The sequence below is a fragment of the Dipteris shenzhenensis genome, chromosome 12, assembly GCF_047967505.1.
Source record: "Dipteris shenzhenensis isolate YYH24624 ecotype China chromosome 12, Dip_SZ_1.0, whole genome shotgun sequence".
NCBI classification, from domain to species: domain Eukaryota; kingdom Viridiplantae; phylum Streptophyta; class Polypodiopsida; order Gleicheniales; family Dipteridaceae; genus Dipteris; species Dipteris shenzhenensis.
The window spans coordinates 46,414,942-46,432,117 of NC_141607.1; positions in this window are offsets into that span (position 1 = coordinate 46,414,942).

Genomic DNA, 17,176 nt, shown 5'->3' on the forward strand with positions numbered 1-17,176 from the left:
CTTACAAGGGAAAGGGGGAGGAGAAGAGGGATGATACTCAACAATGTGGGAATGTACAAGGAGGGAGAGACACACCATGGAGAAGAGAGCAGAGGCAGAGAGAAGGGAATGAATTGGAGTGGAGACTCCATGAGGAAGGCTTATTGCATTGAGGCTAATGAATATATGAGCAGACATAAGAGAAGGAGCCTCTGTGTGAGAGTGTGTCTTTGTGAGTCACGTCAAGTAAGAGCCCTCATTTTATAGCCACTTCTTCCCTCATTAATTGGCATCCCACATGCACAAGGTGACCTTCCATATGATCATATTTGCCCAATAATATGGGTGTGACAACCCTTACCCTCATTTTCCACATAAATAAAGATCATCCACTCCCCTAAGTCAAGAGTGGATAACTCACCTCCTTGGATCCTTCCCCTATTTTAATATGCACACAAAGTATCTAGGAGGACAAATGGAGGGTTGGCACAAGGATGCTTACCACGAGATCCAACTTTCCCCTTATAATATATGATATGCAACATGGCCTATGCACAACCACCCTATTTGATGCACACAAGGGACCATCTATATGGAAGGTTTGGCACATGAGTAATTTCCTCCTCAACCATGGGTCCATAGCCCTCTTATTGTATATTTCACATGCCAATTCGTATCCCACACATTGCAAATAATCACAATAAAATTGGTCATTTTTTACCATTCCAACACACACAGACATACATGCACAAATGCATGCATGCACCAATGCAGATGTAGGCACCCACTTGCATAGGCACGTGTACATGCACATGCATAGTACTACGTGCACACCACATGCACATGCACATGCACATGTACATTCCCATACACACACACATGCACATGCACACACATGCATAGGCACACGCATGCATTGTAGATGCATGCATGCATGCTTACACACACTTGATAACTTAGATTTTATTTGGCATGAGAAATGAAGGATGCACATGTTGTGAAGCATGAAGTCATTTAGAGTCTTATAGATGTTGAAATAGTAAAGGAACATGGGCATATATGTAATTCATCATGAACCCTATGGCTTTTTGAATACAAGAGCAAAGGGGAGTTCGAGATAATAATTACGCACTTGGTAGTCCTTTTTACCTTGCCATAAATTTGATGCACCAATTTAAAAAAAAGTTATATTTGGGAAACACTCTCTCATAAAGGGTGTACATTACCTTTTAATAGACTAAGCATTGTAGTGCAAGGCTCCCAATTCTACACAAGTTCTTACACTAGTATTATTCTTAGAAAATGTTCTACACATTTATACATTTGGCTAATGTAACTTCCATTCTTGATATCTTATATACCATGAATCATTTCAAGAAGACATATTGGAATTAGTACACTAATCTCATAGGTGTCTAATGGATGAAGGTGTGAAAGAATTACTTTGTGATAATGTGGGTAGAAGTTGACAAAGGGCTTCATAGAGAAAAGACAAGACTAAATCATGAGAGACAAATTATAGAAGCCTTCTTGGAAGTCTTCCTTTTCAACCATCCACACTCTTCTAGATACTCTTTCCTCCATCCTTTATCCAACTAACATGCCGACCCAATCAACCACCAATGACTTGCTACATTGCTTGTTGGGTGGCTTACCCACTTTTTCTCTACTTTCATTCCCTTCGCTTTCCAATAGCATCTACCCATGAGAAAACGAATTCACAATCAAATCATCTAGAAATGTTGTTGTAAAAGGTAATGGAAAATAAATGTTGCATCATCCCCCCACCGTCCACGTGTGTGGGCATGCAAACATATACACAAGCATGCAAATCATCCACAAATGTAGTCCACCCATTTACACCTCTTTCAAAACATGCAATGCGCCATTCCCTCCCCAAGAAGATAATCCATTACATATCATTTTCATAGTTTAAAGTTTCTTTGTATAGAAGATTGCATCAACTTCTTGTCATCGTCTCATGTTACTAACCACCTTAAAGTTTTTTTCTATATGGAAGCTTTTGCATAGCTCCTCTGCCCACATGTGATCCAGCCAACCAAGCAAAGTCTGTGAGCAATGACAAAACCAATTTTGAGCCCACATGTGCATGCATGTACATTTGCACTTTACATCCCCATCCACGTTCTCAAGTGCATAAGCTCTTCAAAAACTCAAAAGGAAAAGTTTAGGCATTTGTAACGACAATCAAAGACCAACATGTATTGGTTGCAATAGGAACCTTAGTCTTGCAACAAGAACACTTAATCATTGTAAACTAACTCTCGTTGGTCGTGGCCTATCTCGCATTCAGCAACCAATCCTTGACAATTTAGGACCTGTGCACACGAGGCTAGGATTGCGTCGTTGGTGGCTGGCCCAAACTTCAAAGCGTAGTTGGAGCGCCATTGATGCTCAAATTGGCAACTCCATTATGGAGGGTGCACATTTGAGCGTTTGTGCGCCATTTCTCGTCCAACCAATCCACACTTGACATCTGGCTCTAAGCATTGCCTTCAATGTTCTTCCAGAGCTCACAACCTGCTCTATCTAGCCAATGAAAAATGGCACCTACAAACTCTGCAGCACCCTCAGCTAACACAGAGCTCATGCAGGTCTTCAAATGGCCTCGTAAGCTCACACAGAGCTCCGTCAGATCCATTAAAGATGCACCGATATGGTTCACACGAGATAATAGCACTTGGGGCTGGCGTCGTGTGCACAGACCCTTAGCTCGATAGCTTTCCACGCACCCGAAGACTGAGGAAATCAGTCAGGCACTTATGTACTATGTGCTGGTGAAACTCACCCGGTGAATCCTCCGCCTATGGAGTAAATAACTCAGAAGCTGTACCGGTTGCAGTGGCTGCACCAACAATGCTGGAAATCCAAACGCGTGCATACACCAATACACCACCATCCTCATGAGTTGTGCCACTCCATCATCCGAGCACACGCCGATGCCTTACACTATGAAGCCCTGCAAAACTTGTAACCCAACACAAATCCGCCTCTGCAACCAGAACCGCGAAAGCTCCGCCTCCCACCTCCGTCTTCGTGGACACATATACTTGAGTTGATCGTGATACTATTATCCTGCATGGTGCGTTCACTTGCATGCACTTTGTCCCTGTTTCGTGCTACTGTTCTACCTTACACGGTTATGTCCATTCTTCAACGAGCGATGGCCATTATTCTCACATGCTCGTAGCTTCTATAGCTTCGGCCTCTCGAATCTCTAACAGGAAAAAGATATGCAGTCTTGTAGGTCTCTTCCCTGCTGGGCGAGCTGAAGCAATTTCACGAAGGATTACCCTGCCAGCCTTAGGAGCTTGTTCCGCATTCTTAAAGAGTTGTATCATCACTTTTAGCCCTCCTAGTAGATGGCCTGAGGCAATGACCCATTCCACAATCACTGATGGACTTCGGATCAAAAACTTGCAATCTCTTACGCAATTTGCAACCGGTTATAGCCTCACAGTGGTTTCGGAGAAGTTCTGTTGTAAGTGCACTATCTAGTGCGCATTGTGGCAGCATAAAGTGGAGAATGAGATTTCCGACGAAGCGTGTGCAGCTGCCATCCATGGTCATGCCATCTCTCACCCCTGTTGGGTGCCATCCATGGCCATGCCATACCTAATAACATGGTCATGTTAATATCCTTCCATCACCCAAAGCACCTCTATTATCTAAAATACTATGTAACATGTGAAAGCAAGCACACATTTAAGATACCCCTATATTCTTTTTTAAATCATTTTAAAAATAGTTGTTTTCCTTCTTCAAGTACTCATACATTTGGCAATTTCAATTTTAAAAGTCTCCTCCATATATATACATTGGTAGGGTACTTGTGCGATGTTGTGGCATTATATCGATTACATGATTATTTGATCAAACAATATGTGGAGAGAACTATTTATACATTTATGTGGTGTATACATATGTGTGTGTGTGTGCGCACATGAGCACGTGCACATGTACCCCCGCATGTGTGTATACAAGTCCAGGTGGCAGGTGTGCATATGCATCTTTTATGTGTGTGTGTGTAGGTGTACATATGCACTGCTCTTTTGTGTGTGTGTGTGTGTGTGTGTATAGCTTCATCTCTTCGACTGGAAAGCCTTCACTAGAGTGTTGTTTTTTACTCTCCTCTTGCTGTACACTTGCTGTACACACTTGCTGTACAACAACAATCAGGGCTTACAATCTCATGAAGTTGGGCATTCGGTTCATTGATGATCTAGTAGATGTTCAGGGGTATATTCTCTCTTTTCTGGCAGCTTGTCAACAATACAATCTTGGGATGCATCATAGACCCATATGGAAAGTTATTGCAGATCTCTTACTCCCTTTTGTTCCACTTCCACCATTGGGAGTAAGAGACAGGCTTCAAGATTGGCATCTTCAGTCTTCAAGTCTAGGCTTATCCTCTCAACCTTTGCATTTACAGACTTCCATATAGGCTTATAGATTGCTTTTACCTCCTCCATGGATTGCTCATCATACCAATTCTCTTTGGCATCTGAATAAGTCTTTATCTTGGTGGAAAGCAAACTTGAAATTAATATGGAACTAGCTAAAAATGCCATTAAAGCAAAGACTCTTTTTTTGGAGATACATTGTTGGTATTTTTCTAGTGGGAGTGAAATTAGCTCAAAGAAGGATTGCCTCTCCTCTTTGTCCAAGATGTCATCATGCTCCTGAGAGTATTCGGCACTTATTGTGGTTTTGTTCATATTCCAGAGACCTTCTAGACAGGATCACCTATTTTTTATCTCTCAGATTCTCGGCACACAGGTTCTCGAGGTTTTTTTGGATGTTTGGTAGATTATTAGCTCCTTTGTCCCAATACTCTCTTTTCTTCCATTGGATCAGATACTGGGCATTGTGGACCCTCTGGCTTCAGCCAAATCATGCATTTCTGAATTCCTCTCTTCAGCACCCTTATGCGTTCTTACGGGCCTCATTGTGGCAATCCTTATATGATGCCTTCCATGAGGAGGATTTGGATGTCTCTTGCATTGAGCTCTTCTTTTACTGTTTCTGATGGATAGGGCATTGGCGCTTTTCTAGACTATTGCCCTATTGTAGAATGGTTGCTTCATAATATAATGTTCTTAGTTTCACAAAAAAAAAGGGTGTATCTCGTGTGTGGGTGTGGGGGGGTACATGTGTGTGCACGGTCATGTGTGTGTACGTGTATGTGTGTGTATATGTGCATCCACTTGTGCATGCGTGCACATGCACACATGCCTGCATATGTGTTTATGTGTGTGCATCCATCATCTATATGGGTGACAATTATGCAAGGTTTATGCACACATTTGCATGTCTGTATATGGGTATTAGTGAGTGTGTGCTTGCCTATGTATTTATGTATGTGTGCACTTGCTACTTATGTGTGTTTATATACACATGTACATGTGTGTGTTTGTGCTTGTGCATGTGCCTATGTATATGTGCACACCACATTCCTATATATATGCACGTGCATGTGTACTCGTGTGTGTGTGTGTGTGCACGCACACACGCATACACCTATGAGAGCGTGTGAGTCGATAAATGTATGTTTTTTGTACATGTATACATGTACGCATATGCGTGTTATGTACATGTATGCATGCATGCATGTGTGTGTGCATGCATGCGTGCTTGTGTGTGTGTGTGTGTGTGTGTGTATTGTTGAGTGTCTCAGAGTCCAAGAGTGGTAGTCCAAGGATGCCTAATGGTAGTTCAAGAGTCGAAGCGCAGTAGTCCAAGAGCTCGTGGTACTCTAAGAGTCCAAGGGTAATACTTCAAGATCTCGTAGTAGTCTCTGAGTCCAAGGATGGTAGTCTTAGATCTTGTTGTAGTTCACGAGTCCATAAAAATCCAAAAGTCCAAAGGTAGTAATCCAAGTGGTAGTGATAGTCCAATAGTCCTAGGGTGGTACATTGCAACATTCCTTAAGCTCTTCTCCGCCAAGCTACAACCTGTCAAAAAATTGTCTTTGTCTTGTTTTTTTGCCTTTGGAAAATGGGCAAAATAGATATAATAATTATATTAGATAAGTATTTTTTTAACCCATCCTATCCATAAATGGCTCGTAACTAGGAGGTAACTAGCCCCCTAACTTTAAAATTTCCTTTCCATCAATGAACCTTCTACGTTACATGTAGTATAGAACCCCTAGAATTGATCCATGTAGAGTTGGCAACATAATGGAACTACATAGAAATGTGGAGGAAATGTTCTACATCAATTGCTTTGATGCAAGATTCATGCATTTTATAGGTAGTCCATAGTGCAAGATCCATACATGTTATAGGTAGTTCCTAGTGCAACCATAGGGACTATGAAAAATCATCCTCCACCCTTATAAAAATCATGCCATGATTCTTCCAGATCCTTGACTATTCAATGAGAGTCCCCTAATTTCTAGGGATACCATCTAATCTTTGGCATTTCCTCAAGCACTTGGCAACGTCCATGATTGGTGTTCAAGATTTGTAGGTGCTGACTTCATGGACAAGGATGTTATTCCTATCATATAAGTATATGGGTGTGAGTCACCCTCATCAATGCTAGCACGTAAGCATCAAGGTATGTGTCACCTTTCTCTATAAGCTTGTCTAGCTTCTTCTCATGTGATGATGTATAGTTGAATATGTTGTATCAAACAAGTCATCATTTTATGTAATTTGGTGCTTAGTCTTGCTGGGTTCTTAGTCCTTACCTCATTCTTTGTATTGTCCAGACTTAGTCACAAAAAATTTAGTCGGATTGAATGATGAGTCTTTAAGACTTCTTTGATAATATAGTGGCATATTTTATGAGAACATCTACATATCTCTCATAAACATTCACCATTTTATGTGAAGTGCACCTTGAAATTTTATGTAGAACTTCTCCAAACTAATAGTGCGTAGAGCTGAAATAATCAGCTTGTAGTATAGAATGTGTCAACTAGTAGAATACAAACTCCTAAAAAAGTGTCAACACACAAGTGCTTCAAAGATATAGCTAGACCTAACAACAACTCCAAAAATAGTAAAGAGTTCCTTATGAGCCACATCCTTCCCTCGATAAACCATGGGGTTCTAAATAACCAAAGTGGAAGACGGCTACTTAGATGGGAGGCCAAATCTAGGGTGGTATCCAATGAATACCATCAATGGCCCCGCCTACGACTGGCTTAAGGGCACCATTGGCTGTAACCTAGATTGGCTGGTCAGGTGCAACAATGTTTGCTACCCAAACTAGCATATTAATAGGTGTGACCAAAGCTTGGTCAATGGAGAGAGGAGCCTCTTGATTTGTAGATGGTGGGGCTAGAGTGGTAGCTCTTTTCAAAACCCAATGAGATCGTAGGCAAACAAAACCAGTGCAGGTTTTGCAAGACCTTTGGACATTTTGATAGATTTGGAAAAGTCCCAAGAAGTCTTATGGTGTGGCCCCTCCTTGTAGTGTTCCAAGCATCTCTTGCACATCCAGCACTAGCTATGCATCTTGTATATCTAGCACTAGTTGCACGTACTTCACCTATCTTCCCCCCCTCAACTCTCTGACTTGCCAATATTTTCATGCCATATGTAGGGAACACTCATTGAAATAGCTACGATAATTTTTTCAAACCATATTTACCACATCTATTCTTATTCTTGTAAGGTTGTTAGATGTTCATGAATGTTTTGTTGAGACAGTTGTGTTGATAGATGATGGGAGAATTGGCTTAAAAAAAAGAAAGATTATACAATTTTTGGTAATAGATGTGTGCACTTTGTACAATCTATTTCACTTTGAAGAAACATCAAAAGATTTAAATAAGGTGTGGAGCAATTTATGCTTGTGCTACAGATGGTTCATCAAGATGCCTTTGTTATAAATAAAGTGTATTGAAATTTTTTAGAAGCAATACGATAGATTAAAGAATCCATGGGCTTTGCACCCAAGGAAAAGCGTGCTATTCTTTAGTTGGTTGAGAAAAGGTGGTGGAAGCAAATGCATACCCCTTTACATGGAGCAACAATTGCCTTATATCCACAATATCCAATGCTATGTACACCTTAAAATTTGTCGTATGTAGTTAAACCACCATTGCCACTTCTAGAATTTGCTACATCTAAGTTCACAAAGCATGGAATGCATGAAGTGAAACATCATGAAAAGAATAGCAAAGGCAAGACAAGGAAAGTGGTATGAAAGAGATTAGATGAGAAAAGAGTTCTATTATGTGGAGCCAAACCAACTGAATATAGCAATGTTCTAGCTGCACTTGATGCACACATAGCTCTTCCTTAGTCTCTCCCACTATAACTACAGAATCTAGACTCCTATTCATACATGTGAACTAACACAGGTGGTGAGTACTACCCATCACCTTTATAACCATAATGGAACTATGCCTAGTCACAAAATTTAGAGGTCATAAACAACTTTTGAGAGGTTTGTAAAAACTTGTTGCTAGGACACCAACTAAACTAGCCTACTAGCAGAGCAAGTGAAGTACACAAACCTGAAGGTTTGTTTGGAGACCCTTGGCATCTTGATGCTATCATGAATACAACACAAAATCGATGGAAGGAATATGGTGGAGAGATGTTAGCGCTGCAACATATTGTAATGAAATTGCTCTCAATTGTTGCATCATTCAGTGCATTCGAGCGAAATTGGCGTACATATACAATTTTATTCATTCAAAGATGCAATTGATTGAAACCATCAAGGGTAGTTGGGTTTGGAAATCTAAGGCTCTTAAAAGGGTTTAATATTGTAGGGTCAACATTAGCTTGGGTGTAGCCAATCGTGAAACTATTTTCGGGGCCATTTTGGGGCCGTGACGCGATACGCTTTTGGGTGAATATTTGAATTTCGCACGGACCCACGCTCTCGTCGAAAATTTTCTCGATGTCATGAAGCGCACAGGCATAATAATGAGATGCAATCTATTTGTTTAGAACACCGCATAGCTCGACACATGGCATCTTTACACTGCTTCATGCAGCATAGTCTCTGGCCTACATCGCCTGATCACTAATTATCATCCATGTAGCTTTTTGTTGCAGCTTTGCCACTTGTCACTGGGCACGCACCCATGCAGATCATTAAAATTGAAGGTTGGCTTAGAGAGACCACCATGCTGGTTCTTGCCATAATAATTAGACACAATCTATCATTCTGAACACCGTCACAGTGCAGTTGACCACCTGTCATCATGCAGTCTTTTGCCACTTCCACTACTACACACGGGCCCTATTCTAACGCTTAAGCACCGATGTTTAGCATGCGTAGGGCGCTAATCATTGGTAGTCAAAGTGGGATTCGTTAAGTGTCACTATATAGTGACCTTTAAAGAGAGTCTCTATATAGCGACACTGACTAGACTTGTGAATGGTCGTTATATAGCAACACTGAGATAGTTTCCTATAGCGACGTTTTACAGAGAGTGTTTTTTCCCATACCAACCTTTAAAGATAGTTATTCCCAATGAGAAATTTTTTTTTCTTTTGATACATGTTTGATCCTTTGAGAGAATAAAAGTACAAGAGCATGTACATCAAGTTTAAAGCTCATATATTCATGTCCAAGTTTGAAATGAAAAAAATCAATGAAGAGCATTTACATCAACGGTGAGCCAAGTCTAATGTGCCAAACAAGTCTATCTCTAACTCTATACTGAGTTGGATCTCCTATATCATCATCGTACTCTAGCATCGTACGTTCACCTAAGACTTGATCATCTTCTTCAATAAAGTGTGGTGATTCTTGATGATCGTCATCTTCTTCCTCAATATCCTGATCTCCATCTTCCTCCCGTACGATGTCATTATGCGCATCTTCCTCTTGGCTCATATTGTGGTCTTCATCTTCTTTGCTAGATCCATCTGGATCAGTTGGATCCAGCATTGGTAGTGGCATCTCCATATCTACATCTCTATCTTCAAAAATTTGCTTACTTCATGGTGCAAGTTGGATCGCGTACCACCATCTTGGATTACAACGATCCAGATGAAAAACAACCTATATTGAAGATGGGTTCCAAATGCCATCAATTATATATATGAAATTATATTTAAGTGCATGTATCAATGGATCTTTAAAAATAAAAGCTTTGATTAATTAAATCATTAGTATGCACCTACTCACAATGCTCGGGAAGAACAAAAGTATCACTTTCATCGGTCCAAATTTTGGTGGAGTCTATTGCAAAGAAACTGCTACTATCTTTTCTCACTGTCACATGGGGACCGTTGTAAATAGCTCTAAACCATTTTACATCAAGAATGAAAATACTAAATCGTATGAAATCAATTTCATAGATTTTGCATATGGTCCCACAATAATCCAACTGCGAGGAGAGAAGATTGGTATCCGAAGCAGTTGCTCGGCTATCTTTTGTGAAGTTAGCCATGACTCCACAATCATACGTGACTCTCTTTGAATTGATGCGTTTCATGCAAAAATGTCATTCATATGACCATAATGCAGTGTACTTTTTGAACTGCAAAAGAGCATTATTAAAACAATGAAGATGCATCTATTTTATAGCGTATATTGCCACAAATAATTACTTAATTGCATCAAGAGGTAAGAAACTTACATGCATCATATGATAACTCTCGCTCGTGCTCAATTATTGTCTCTCCATCGTGTTCGGCTTTACATAGAGCCAGTTGTAGCCAATCAAGTGACATGTGAGTGGGGAGAAGGGTGAGATCCCATGGATATGGTTGCGGTCGCCTATAAATTACTATGAATCTCTTCCTTGCAACTATTCTTTCTTTCTGCTTTGGCCGCTTCATATCTCTCAATCCACTTCTGCATCTCCTTGCTATTGAGGATACAAAACTTATTGAATTTCTCCATATACTCTTTGCTCAGCTTTCTTTCCATCCCTTTTCCTTGGGGAACCTTGCCAATGATGCGATCATCATCCTTGCTATGCCAAGCCTGTGGCATATCGAGATTCGTGGATGCAAGAAACACCGTGATATATACTAATGACTCTTGCACAAGACATCCCTCTGCCATGCTTGCTTCTGGTCTTGCTCTTTGCCTTACAAATCCCTTTAAAGTTTTCATAAACTGCTCGAGGAAAAACATCCACCGACTATAAATGGTACCTGCAATGGCCACCTCATCAACTATGTGCACAAGCAAGTGCACTTGAGTTGTCATAATACTCGAGGGAAAGTGCTTCTCAAGCAAGCATACAGCTTCAATGGAGTCCACCCTAGCCTTCTCGATGCTCGATATGGAGATCTCTTTTTGAGATAGCCACCTATTTCACATGCCCATGTAAGATATATTCATAATCAGTCTACAGATTATTTAGCTTAAATTGAAGAAAATGCAATCAATGCGATTTGATAGTAAGCATACCTCACAATACCACTGATCTTGAATATAGCATTTCTAACATCTTCTTGTAAGCACCCTTTTATTGTAATTGGGAAGATGAACTATCAAAGCAACAAAGAAGTCATGCCAATAATATAACATAATCATAATTACACTAACACATCATGATTATTGGTACACTAATCCTACAGCTTGGAATACATAAGACCTTGTGCCAATCATGGTACTTGAGCCCACTAAGCTTATTATCCTTTGAAAATGCTCCTTTCAATCAATGCATGTACCCTATGGGTGTTCAAAAAGAGGTAATGTCTGCCTTGACCACCATTGCCTCCTCTCTCTTGGAGAGGATCCATGTTGCTTTCAGGAGGAAAACTTTTCCCGAAGCATGCACTTGGGGCCACAATTGAGACATCCTATTCATAGCACACAAGTCTTCTCGCACTCCTCTCGAGTCTTTGGAACCAACCAAGTGTGCCTAAATAGTAGCCCCCACATTCTTGAAGATATGCATGGGATCCAAGAGATGATTGATTTGTAACTGACCCCAATAAGGAAGCGCATGAAAGATGGATAGCCTCTTCATACCACGAGGAGGTTCCTCTCCATTTGCCCTCCCAGCATGAATCCAGTCACTTGCCTTCAAATATGGTGGTGGTGGATCAAGCTGACCTCCATGTGCGAGATGGTCCAGTGGAAGGTATCGAGCATGACCTTCATAAACATTTTTCCTCATATGTTTGGAGTATCATGCAAGCAGTTTCAAACCTGGTCCACAAATAGGACAAGCATAGTATCCACTTGTAACAAGTCCTGCACGCGTGCATGAATGTGTTAGTATAAGACATGCGTGCGAAAGAGAGTCATAAAAGCATAATCCTATATTATACATGTAAAGACACAACCACATACTTGCGCACTCTCCATATCTTGGGTAGTCATGCATTGTCCACATCAAGATACCCCTGACCAAAATATCATCGGTATGTCTAGGAGCTCTAGAAATATCAAAGACCCGCACTCCTCTCCATAAGATCTGTAACTCCTCTATCAAAGGTGCCATGTACACATCCATATTTTTGGCCTTATACTTCCCTTGCACAAGTAGTGCAAGCATGAGGTGTCCCTTGTTTATTGGTTAGCCATGGTGGGATATTGTAATTCACCAAGACTATGGGCCATGTTGACCAAGATATCAAGTGTAACCCGAAAGGATTCACACCATCCATGGTGAGCCCAAGATGTAAGTTGCGTGGCTCTCTCGCAAAGTCCAGCCACTGATTGTCTATGTGCTTCCAAGATGCACAATCTGTGGGAATAAAGCCACTCTGCACTCTCGAGCATTGGCGCATCATTTGACGAGCTTCCACTTGTCCCTTCCATCTGCACACCTCCAAAATCACAACATGAGCTGCAAGGAAATCTATTAAGATAAAAAAAATAGCCACCCATGAGCTCCTTTTCTCTCTTCTAACAATAAGTTCCCTAAATCGTAGCTATATAGCGATGCTTTGTCCTGTTTCATTGCTATATAGCGACGCTTTTAGGATATAAACGTTTCTCTATAGCGACTAACTAGCGTTGCTATATAGCGACGTTGGGGAGCTAAAACCCGAAACCCCGCACGTATCGCGAGAAAAGAAAAAATCTCTTCTCCTACCTTATATTCGATGGCCTCGCTTTCCTCCTCTCTATTCCCCACACTCCTCACCCCTACCCAACCTCTCTCCCAACACTTGTGCTCCCTCTCCATCCTTCTCCCTCTCTACTTGTGTAAAAGGAAGTTTTTCAAGAAGGTGTCTCTCTAAGCAATGTAGGTTCATTTTTTGTGAGATTTTATTTTGTGAGTGTTGAAGCATGTTTCTCCTTGTATTGCTAAGCCTATGTGCAATTTTTCATGCTTGATTTTCAGAGGTTAAGGACAAAAGACGAGATTTGGTGAAAGAAAGAAGACTCACCTCTTCTCTTTTTGGTATTTCTCTTCCTTCTCTTTCTCCTTGTTTGTAGGCTTATGCTTGTCTCCTCAATCCAATCCCTTTGAAAAGTTGCTTCTCCAAACTCCTCCTTCCTCTAACTAGTTATCTATAAAAATGATATGCTTCCTCTTTTTTATAGGGCCAGTCCATGAAACACCGAGCGAGACTTTTCCAGGTAAGAAAGTGCTTCATCTTTTTCCCTTTTGTTGTTTCCATTATTTGCATTGGCATGCAGCTAACGCCTTATGCGCTAGCTGCAGTAATGGGCATAGGAACCCTCTCTTCTCTTATTCCCTCTTCTTCTCCTCTTTTCCTCTTTCCTTCTCTTATGCTTATGCTTATGATCTTTTCCCCTCTTGTTTTTCTTCCCTCTCTTCTCTTTTTACCTCTTCCTTATCTTCTATTCATAAGCATATGCCTATGCCTATGCTTATGCTTATGCATGAGCATATGCTCATATGCTCATGCATAAGCATAAGCATATGTCTCCTTCTCCTTCTCCTTCTCCTTCTCCTTCTCTTCTTTTCCCCTCTCCTTCAATCTCTTTTTCTCCTCTTTTCATAATCACATATATTCGCCTCTGCTTGTGCTTATGCATGAGCATATGCTCATATGCTCATGCATAAACACAAGCATATGCTTTCTCTCTTTTTCTCTTATACTCATATGCTTTCTTTCTTTTTCTCTTATGCTCTTTTCTCCTCTTCCTTTTTCCGGATGTGCACAGTTTTCGAGCAAAAACCTATGAGCAGAAAAGTCTGAGCAATAATTTTTGATACCAACCATGCTTGTATATTTCTCAAAGGAATATACAATTCTTTCTTAATTTCTCATTTATGGAACCATATACTTACTTATTTTTCATTATAATCCTCATTTTAAAGAACATCATCTATATATGAACAAATAGTGAACACTTTAGAAACTCCTATAAATACCTTCCTACCATACTCTCTTTTAAGGATTATGGTAATTCAATCAATTTAAAAGAGTTTTCTTAATCTTTAGCAATCCCATATTTGAAGCTCTCATATAACAATGTATACCATATTCCTTGGATGAGTAGGAAAAAGATATTGGAAACCTCATACTTGAAGCCATTATAATTGATCATAACTTAATCTCTAATACATTATCAAATATGGGAAGCCAAGGGAGGGATTTTTAAAATATTCCCAATTCTCCAAACCTAAGTACTTTTAAGGACATGTGGCCTCTATTGAACTCCTTCTTACCATAATATCAATTAGGGAGAAGTTGTAACTCTCATATACATCTTGAAACTTTAAATTTTTCTCTTTTATAACTATAAAAAGTGTGATTTTAAGCTACCATTGCATAGATCATGAGATTCTGAACATTTTTCCCTTTTACAGCTCCTCAATCTGAGCTAAGGAGCAAAAGTTATGACCCCTTCTGCATAGGCTCTCCAAGGGTATTCTGTCTGTGGAATAGGGTTGGGGCAAGCTCTTCAAACCATATTCCTCTAGAAAAATACACTTAGAGGGTCTATTAAAAAGGTATTATATATTTTTCTTAGGTCATCCTAAGGAACTATAAAGATGATATTTGCTCAAAATTTCATGATCCAACCAATGGTGAAAGGAAAAGAAAGGATTTTTGAAAGTCGTAAATAAGTCACCACTTAGACATTATATATGTATATTATATAAAGGTATATTTATATCTATATCTATTTATCAATATTTCATATTTACTTACATATTCCTTGAAATAATTTGGATTTTTTTGCTCCCCAAAAATGACGAGCCTATATATTTGGACCCTCCCCCTTTTGTCCGCTCGTCGCTCGGAGGTTTTTGCTCAGAAAATGGAAACCCCCTCTTTTTTCCCTCTTTCAATCTCTTTTCCCCTCTTCCTTCTCTTATGCTTATGCTCTTCTTCCCTCTTCCTTATCTTCTTTTCATAATCATATCCCTATGCCTATGCTTATGCTTATGCATGCTCATATGCTCATGCATAAGCATAAGCATATGTCTCCTTCTTCTTCTCCTTCTCCTTCTCCTTTCCTTCTCTTCTTTTCCCCTCTCCTTCAATCTTTTTTTCTCCTCTTTTTCTCCTCTTATGCTCTTTTCCCCTCTCCTTTTTCCCCTCTTTCAATCTTCTTTTTCCCTCTTCCTTCTCTTCTTTTCCCCTCTTCTTTTTCCCCTCTTTTCAATCTCTTTTTCCCCTCTTTCAATCTCTTTTCCCCTCTTCCTTCTCTTATGCTTATGCTCATTTTCCCTCTTCCTTCTCTTATGCTTATGCTCTTTTCCTCTCATATTGTTCCCCTCTTTCTCCTTCTCCTTCTCCTTCTCCTTTCTTTCTCTTCTTTTCCCCTCTTTTCAATCTCTTTTTCCCCTCTTTCAATCTCTTTTCCCCTCTTCCTTCTCTTATGCTTATGCTATTTTCCCCTCTTCCTTCTCTTATACTTATGCTCTTTTCTTCTCATATTATTCCCCTCTTTCTCCTTCTCCTTCTCCTTCTCCTTCTCCTTTCTGTCTCTTCTTTTCCCCTCTCCTTTAATCTCTTTTTCTCCTCTTTTCATAAGCATATGTATTTGCCTATGCTTATGCATGAGCATATGCTCATATGCTCATGCATAAGCACAAGCATATGCTTTCTCTCTTTTTCTCTTATGCTCATATGCTCATGCATAAGCATAAGCATATGCTTTCTTTCTTTTTCTCTTATGCTCTTTTCCCCTCTTCCTTCTCTTATGCTTATGTTTTTCCTTCTCTTATGATTATACTTCTCTTTTCTCTTATGCTTATGCTTCTCTTCTTTTCCCCTCTTCTTAGTCGTATTTGATTCTTTTTTCACATGCTCCTTCGCCGTATTTGGTTCTTTTTTTTTCAAACAAATTCTAAATGGAACAACCATGCCCTTACCCACGGGTGTCCTCCCTAAACCCCAACCCGGTTTCCCACGTCACAGGGATTATAGACATAGCTTCTCTGCTAGCTCATGTAAAAGAGAAGATTGCACAAGAGAGTGACTTGGTGAAGTACAACGTGGGGGTGTGTGCTTCTAGGTGGGGTCCAAGCCGAAGGGTAGTGGAGCAAGGGCAACTGAGGAACACATGACACAACCTACGAGATCTCCGTAGGTTGTGAAGAGACCACCATGATTGGTGGAGCCTCAAATATGATTGTGTAAAGGACATAATGGATTGTGTGGAGGCATTCGTGGATCGCGAGTACATAATCGCTGACGAGCATGACTACATATTAGAAGAGGTGGAGGATGAGGTCCCCAGTGACCTGCCTAGCGGTGCGGAGGAGGAAAGTACCTCAGACAATAATGCAAAGTAGTAGACCTATATTGGAGATAAATTTTGCTTAAGCATACTTTTGGAGACATATATTTTTTATATACATAATTTTGGAGACATACTTTTGGTCTCTATTTTATATATATATATATGAAAATCTTATTGGATTCCACTTGTCTTTCATAAATATTTGTCATTTCAAAACTGGCTTTTCATAATTGTCTAAAGTAAATAATTGTCCTAATTAATTGTCTATCCACTTCTTACCCGCTCTTGTTTTTTGTTTTTTTGTTTTTGTCTTCGTGTTTGTGTCTACGTTTGTCCAATCTCCCCAAATTAGACATGGGATCACGTTGCATGTCCGACAAGTACGAAAACCCTCATAGGAGGAGACATTATGGTCTCTACTCTCCATATGACTTTGAATCCACTCAGGCGACACCTCGAGGGTCTACCCCTGCGACTCTGACTCCACTGTGACTACCCCTCGGGGAACTCCTTTACTGGCAGCCCATGGCTTTGTCAGAGTCCTGACGAGTTTGTCGCACAGATGACCAATGCGGAGGCAGCGAGATTCTTCTCTCCGCTATCCTAGAGGATCTCA